Below are 8,129 nucleotides of genomic sequence, written 5' to 3'. Positions count from 1 at the left end.
GGAAAGTGACACTAGTAAATTTGGACCTATTTTTTGACACTTTCCCATCGAAATTGTGACTCACAAATGTCAAAAAATACTGTCACTAAACTATAGTCAAAAGTTCGATGGCCAAGAAGAGTTTTGATATATCGACAAAAAAATTGTCGAAAATTATTGCCATCATTGTCCCACGGTGGCACCAGACATCTAGTTCAGAATGTCAAACTATCAACACCTATGAGAGATGGTTCAACAGATAGTCCACATCATCGATGATAAGAGGCGTCAAACTATCGACAACTTGGAGATATGTTGCGATGGATTTGTCATACTCTAGATGGCAGTATTTGTCACACTATTGATGACTTGTAGAGATGTTTCAATTGGTTGCTTATATCGTCGACAACAGTAAATGTCGAAATAACGATAGAAGTTAGAGTTTAACATAAATTAAAATGTAGCAGCAAGCAAATTTCTATAAAATAAATGATATTGAAATCATTTGTTAACTGATTGTTCTTCACACCAATCTGTTCATTAATTGATTTACTTTATGATTATTGTTTAAATTTTTCACATGTTGAGAGACCTTGCCTATTTTTATAATAAAATATACAATTGGATACTGAGGATGATGTATCTATAAGATTTCAACAAATTTATTTTTCATGCTTTCTTTTTGTACAAACTTGGTGAAGGTTGAGACCAGCACCTTAGCAAAAGTAAAGGAGGTTTTGTCATATATTGATCAAGGAAGATCTATGGTAACACGTATAATGTTAGACAATATTATTGTTCCACTCCCCAATGAAGATGTTGATGTGTCCATGCTTAAAGAAGTTGTTCAATTGATCAATGAAAGATTTGAGACTAAGGTTATAATTTTTTTCTACATTCTACTTTTCCTATCCCATGTGGTTGTAGATATGAGATGATTCTCTGATTCTAGTATAAACATTTGGATGTTTCTCAAAGTTTTTGTTTAAATGGAAATGATAAATATTTTCTTCTACAGTCTAAAATTTTTTTCACAACAAGTATGAAATTAAGAGAAAGACACGCTTCGATGATTTATTATTTTGAATGCTACCTTTAATAGGCAATACAAGATGAACAACTATTTATTCTAATGATAGTTTTTGCATTGAACTAACTGAAGTCTCAAAATTGAACTAACTAAAATATTGTTCATCATTATCATATTTCCACAATCCATATCAATGTATATATATTTTTTAAGTTTGGGGTTCAACATCAACATCTCAGATCACACTACACGATCCATCATTAGGATTTAAGAGAGCCAAGGAAAACAAACTATTGCTATTGTGATATGCCAACATTCCCCGCCTTAAGAAACTATTGCTATAAGATATTAACAGTAACAAATATAGTATAAGAAACCTAAAGCCAGTAAAATTAGAAGATTAATATACCTTAATATTGAAAATCAAATACTTTCTCCTCCTTGGTGGAAAAGTGTGATACACAACCTCTTGCGAGAGTAGCTCCATGTCTGCATACAACTTATAGAGAAAGCAACATGTTGTCCATTTCTACCAAAGAAGAAATTGGTAATCAACAATAAATTATAATTTGCATCCAACTTATAGAGAAAACAACATGTTGTAATTCATAGTACTTATGTTAAGGCCAATATTTTAAAGCATTCACTTGGAACCTTCTATGTTCATCCACTAAAAGTAAGTACCATGTTGGAGACTTCAAAGTTTGAGCATCCACATGATCTACAATAATGACAATAATGCATGTCGTTGTAACTAAAATGCTTTCAACAGGTTTAGTTTGAGCTTCGCTTGGTTTCAAGAATCCTTTCATATTCTCTACTTAACAAGGCCAACCATGTGAAGGTGGAAGCTCATTTGGCCTCCCCCCCATATAATCACTCTAAATTCACCATTAACAACTAAGTAAATATTTCATTCATTCATTTTAGAAGTATATCATTGAATCATTATAATCATATAAGATACATTAACATGACATACAATTAATTAATACATATAAACATTCATCAATAATTTGTGAACACATAAATCATTATATTCACATAACATTCATTAATACCTATAAACATTCATCAATAATTCGTGAACATGTCAATCATTATAATCACATAACAATATTCAATAACATGACATAAAATTCATCAATATTCATAAAAATTCATCAAAATTCATCATCAATAAGCAATATTCATAAAAATCCATTAATAAGCAATATTCATCATCATAGAAATCCATTAATAAGCAACATTCATAAATATCCATCAACACATTCATCATCAAACAAGGTTTTTAACATTCATTTCTTCTTTTATTTTTTATTTTTTTGAAGATAAAGGCTAATAGGTACATCTTGACTATCTTTGGCATCCTGTGGCTCTTGTGGTTATGATCTTATGGCATGAGGCTTCGTCTTCTTTTGTCGAGGACAAGGCTGATGTGCCCCTACAATAAGAAATACATGGGTTTAATTCTATTTTTTTTTTATGTTATATGTATTTCATTAATCTAAAGAACATAATAGGGGATTTTCTTTACCTGATAGTGCCACATCATCTACTATCACATTTTGCTCCAGCCCCAATCTCAACATGCTCAACACTAATATCATGCTCTACATACTCAAAAAATATCACATAAAGGTTACACCAATTGCAATTTAAGATGTTAAATTTATTTAATAATTACATGATTAATTTGAAATAGAAATTGAATATGTACTAGTATCATTATGATGCACATTGAGGTCTTCGTTATGTGTAGGTACCATGCCTTTGTCATCATGAGTAAGGTTTGTGCCAGGAGTAGTAGGTTGCAGTGAAATGTCATGCGCACATTGTTATCATTATTCAAAATTAACATCAAATAGATTATTTGTCATGATGTTCTCAATTACTGTTATTATTTATTTGGCCTATTTACCTATATGTCAACTGCTACACCAAAATATTCTACACCTATTTGGCCACTAGAATATATGTGGTGGTGGGAAACCACTACTTTATAGCCTTGCTTGAAGCCAATTTGTTTTTCCTCTTCTATGGGCGCTATATTAAATTCAACGCCCTACATTTTTTGCATAATATCATCAATAATTAATGTATTTCTTATTTATAATTTTGTATTAAAAAATTGATATGAAATTTCATTTACTGCTACTTACAAGGCATGAGTGAATTTTCATATATCTGCTAGAGCCAAGATGGTGTTGACCAACCTTCTCTTTCCTAGCTTGTGTTGCCTTCGATGTGTCTTGTAGCCTGTACATGTGAACTTTGAAAAATGTTAGAAAAATGTTAGATTATATATATCCACAATCAACACGATTGATCTTTTCTGTTAGACTCTTTAACAAATTAGCATTTGAAATAAAAGCACAAACTCTTGAATGAGATGCAATCTATATATGGAGTATAAATTACACATTTCCAACATCAACATGCTATTGAATTGCTTTTATGTGTTAGATATAATAACTTATGAGGATTAACTCATTGAGGGGTGTCTTGTTTTTGTTTAGTGAATCAACTTCTATATACTAAAGAAAAGAGTTACAAATATGATAATATACAATCATATGCATTTATATAGACAAGATACAATCATTCAATGCATTTATCTCCATCTAAATGGTAGCACTTGATGCTGTGTAAAATCCATCTAATTTAATATGGTGTAATGCTAGCATAGCTACACTAAATATATCATAAATAATAATGAATGTTGGGCATAGGTAAGATGAAAGGTGAAATAAAGAAGAAGGGGATATTGGTGAGCTAAGCATCCATTACTGTCATTAATTATAGTAAGAATATAAGAGAGGGAGGCATATTAAATACCATTAATATGAAATGGGCTACATGTCTAAAAAGGATATATCTTTTAACATCACATGTTTCTTAAGTCTTCAAAAAAATGTTGTTTGAATATGTTCAAGAGAGCTAAAGGCAAATCAATATTTTTTTGGGTGCTCATCCAAAAATGATGGTAGCCATGAAACCACATTTTTAACATGGATGATCTATGCTTCCACTGGCTGCATTTGTGTACTAGGGCTTTCATTTCTCTAAAACTCCAAAATTCCATGTCTCTCGAAAACTAAAAGTCTAATCTTGTCGAACAATTCGATTGATTGGCCAAATACTTTTAGATCTTTACATTATTCATCGGAGAATCAAAATGTCAGTTATCCTCAACTTCCATATTTGTCTAGACGATGCCGCTTTTCATTTGAATAATCCCTTTTTTGCCAAATTGCCTGAAGCTTATGCAATTTTTGATCCAATTGTTAATGTAATGCCCATTATCCCTCTGTTCTTTTTTTTATTAGCCTTTGCTTGGCAAGCTGCCGTAAGTTTTCGATAACGATAATCTAAGTTTTTATTCATTTTTGTTTGTATCACTTGATATGGAAAAAACATCTTTTTTTTCTATCATTTTATGATTAGTTAGTTGTTACAATTTAACTATTTATAATTGGATCATTTTCATTAACTAAATTGACGTAACACTCTTTTTCCTCGTTCTGATGTTTATTTTGTGATACATCTATTCTCGACAGATCAAAATAACTTGAGTCAATATCAATGGCATCACAGTTGCAGTTTGGGTGATTAGCTAGTGATTAGAATATGTTATTAGAAGATAACATATCTTTCAATATTCTATTTAAAAAACAAGTAAAGATGATAATTTATCTATTCCAAATTTTCTTCTATTTTAGACATAGACTGTACTTGTTTCTATTGTTTTGTTGATTGTGATAATCTTAAACAAGTTTAGGGTAGTTTAATTAGTATTCGAATTCCTATTTATCCTGTTCAATTCCGAGCAAAGAAGAAAAGAGAAACAGAATAGATTCAATTTTGAATCTGCTTTTTTTCTTTGCTCAGCCAATGCCAATAGCCAATATATGATACAAAAATTGATGATCTATTCCGTTTTCTAATAAGAATAATTTCGGAGATTACATAATGCTTACTCTTAAGCTGTTCGTTTACACAGTAGTGATATTTTTTGTTTCTCTCTTTATCTTTGGATTCCTATCAAACGATCCAGGACGAAATCCTGGGCGTAAAGAATAGAAAAAAAGATTAGAAAGTAGATTTTGTCAAAATCCCTTAATAGGTTTTGAAGAGTAATCTCAGACTGAACGGAGAGAGAGGGATTCGAACCCTCGGTACAAAATAGTTTGTACAACGGATTAGCAATCCACCGCTTTAGTCCGCTCAGCCATCTCTCCTAGATGGCAGATCTAAAATGAATATAGCATTTCACTAAATAAAGACCAACATTTGTGAGAATCCAATTTTATTTTTTTATTCCATTTCAAACAATTTTTCGCTTTTTCTAGCCCGGCCAGTATCTGGCCAGGCCATTGTCTTTCCTAGATAAGGAATTAATTGACTAAATTATGAAGAATACAGTGCTCTACCTAATCTGAAAGCTAAAATCATTATTATAAAAGTAACAGCAATAAAAAGGGCTATCAAAATTTGACCTTGTGATATCATTTCTTATATTTCCTTTTATGTATTATATTTTTATCTCTTATTATAAGATTAATAGATAAGCACTTGCTATATATATATAATGTATTCTATTTTTATCTCTTATTATAAGATTAATAGATAAGCACTTGCTATATAATATATATATATTTTTTATTCCAACTATTTCAGATTATAATCTGGATGAGATGTTCTAGATTGGATTGAAAATGTATAGATCATATTGAAGGGTAAAAAAGAGATTTCAAAGACTAAGAGTGGATCATTCTTATTTTCTATATCTGTCATAAAGAAAAACTAATTCCAAATTACTTGAATTATTCTAAAGAATGTGTTAATAATCATAACAACTATCTATAAATAGACTAGTTACTAAAGAAAATCATACTATTAGTCATGGAGTATTCCCTACAATATTGATTGAGGATTTTTCTTTTTTCTTGTAAGAGTAAAAACAAAACAATAAGGTAAGGGACGGAAGAAGTGAAAAGAAACTATCTCTTATTAAGTTTTCAGGAATAGGAAAATATGATGATCGGAACTTGCATTAGATTCTTATTAGAATGATCGGAACTTGCATTAGATTCTTATTAGAATCTAAAAATTACTTTTTCCTATTGGACAAAAAATCGATCTGTATGATACAATGAAATTGTGGCGGGTATAGTTTAGTGGTAAAAGTGTGATTCGTTCTATCATTATATTCAACAGAGTTGAAGGATCTTTCAACTCTCATTTATATTTTTTTATATAAAAAACTCTATTTACTATATAGGTTCTAAACCTCTCCTATGAATACCCTGGGTCAGGAAAGGAATTGTGCGCATTCTCGTAATTTGAATTTGGAATGAATGATAAAATGACGATATTTTCCATTCAAGATGGCGAAACAGAATGTAGAATTTTTGAAAAGATTAGACCGATCTATCTAATCGGATCAATCAAAGATCCATGGATATCAAAATATTATTTTTCATCGTAACTAAACTAAATGTTCAACTACTAGAATAAAAAAGTTGGAGTCAAATAGCTAGGTAACAGTGACTTTGGTTTACTTTAGTCACCGTGATTTTGTTTGAGCTCGGTGAAATTTGATTTCCTCTAGGATTGCAATCAGTAGAAATAGAAAACGAAGTAATTAGAAAGATTTTTGAGCCCAATATTAAGAATTTTTCAATCTTATCTTTCTATAGGGATCATCTATCAAGTGAATAGGTATTTTCTATTTAAGGTTCTTCACCTGAAGTTAAGAGGAAAGAACTACAAATACAACTAACATAGATGTTATGGAGCAGAGCATAAATAATTTATGTATTATGTGAAAAAGCGTTTTTTTTTTTTTTTTTTTTTATCAGACCTCCCTTTCTATCTCTCTCTCATGGAGGAGCCGAATGAAATGAAATTTTCATGTTCGGTTCTGAATTAGAGGCGTTAATCAACGTCGACTATAACCCCTAGCCTTCCAAGCTAACGATGCGGGTTCGATTCCCGCTACCCGCTCATTCATATTTCTTATTCTTATTTCATTTTTCATGCCCATGTTACCTACCTATTCTTTCTCTTTCGTTCCCGAATCTCGTTGTGAATAGAGAAAAAATCATACTTTTTTATTCCCAATCGATAAAGTAAAGGAATAATGAAAATAAAGCGTCCATCGTCTAATGGATAGGACAGAGGTCTTCTAAACCTTAGGTATAGGTTCAAATCCTATTGGACGTAATAATTCGTCGTTATGCTTTGTTAAATGTTGCAAAATGATTATTTAGCTCTTTTATACTATTTCGAGCATAATAAAAAGTTGGAGATTTTCTTGAATAGCTTCTTTTAAGAGATCTTCTGCTTGTTGCGTGAATGTCCCAGTAGAACGTATAATTTCTCCAAATTGGGGTTTCTTTTTTACTAAATACTCGCGCAGCTTAAGAATAAATTTTTTAACTTGTACGATCTCTAATACATCTAGATATCCATTCGTTCCGGTATAAATCATAGCTATTTGTTCTTCCACTGTCAAAGGATCTGATTGAGATTGCTTGAGCAACTCGCGTAATCGTTGGCCTCTTGCCAATTGATCTTGCGTAGCTTTATCAAGATCAGAAGCGAATTGTGCAAAAGATTCTAACTCTGCAAGTTGAGCTAATTCTAATTTTAATTTCCCAGCTACTTGTTTCATAGCTTTCATCTGAGCTGCGGATCCTACTCTAGATACGGAAAGACCCACATTAATGGCAGGTTGAATTCCTGCATTGAAGAGATCAGCTGACAAGAAGATTTGTCCGTCGGTAATGGAAATGACGTTAGTGGGGATATAAGCTGAGACATCTCCAGCTTGAGTGTCGCGTGTCTACCATTCCACCATCAAGGCATTCAAGAAGCTGATAATATTTCATCGAATATTTGATTTTATTTCATAAAATACTTGACAATTTCATTGTTTCGTCATATAATAATTTCATCGAATATTTGATTTTATTTCAGTCATATAATAATTTCATCGAATATTTGATTTTATTTCATAAAATACTTGACAATTTCATTGTTTCGTCATATAATAATTTCATCGAATATTTGATTTTATTTCAGTCATATAATAATTTCATCGAATATTTGATTT

The 8,129-nt window shown here is 30.9% G+C and overlaps 2 non-coding genes across 2 annotated transcripts; one reads left to right on the top strand and one right to left on the bottom strand.

Moving 5' to 3' along the window:
* Positions 1 to 5,161: 5,161 nt before the first annotated feature.
* Positions 5,162 to 5,250, bottom strand: TRNAS-GCU (transfer RNA serine (anticodon GCU)). The gene has a single exon. It is a non-coding gene; the product is annotated as a tRNA-Ser (tRNA).
* A 1,915-nt stretch (positions 5,251 to 7,165) lies between these two features.
* Positions 7,166 to 7,237, top strand: TRNAR-UCU (transfer RNA arginine (anticodon UCU)). Its single transcript has one exon. It is a non-coding gene; the product is annotated as a tRNA-Arg (tRNA).
* Positions 7,238 to 8,129: the final 892 nt, after the last annotated feature.

The sequence above is a fragment of the Cupressus sempervirens genome, chromosome 1, assembly GCF_028749045.1.
Source record: "Cupressus sempervirens isolate cs-2001-9-10 chromosome 1, ASM2874904v1, whole genome shotgun sequence".
In the NCBI taxonomy this organism is placed as follows: domain Eukaryota; kingdom Viridiplantae; phylum Streptophyta; class Pinopsida; order Cupressales; family Cupressaceae; genus Cupressus; species Cupressus sempervirens.
This window is presented reverse-complemented; position numbering and strand designations above follow the sequence as displayed.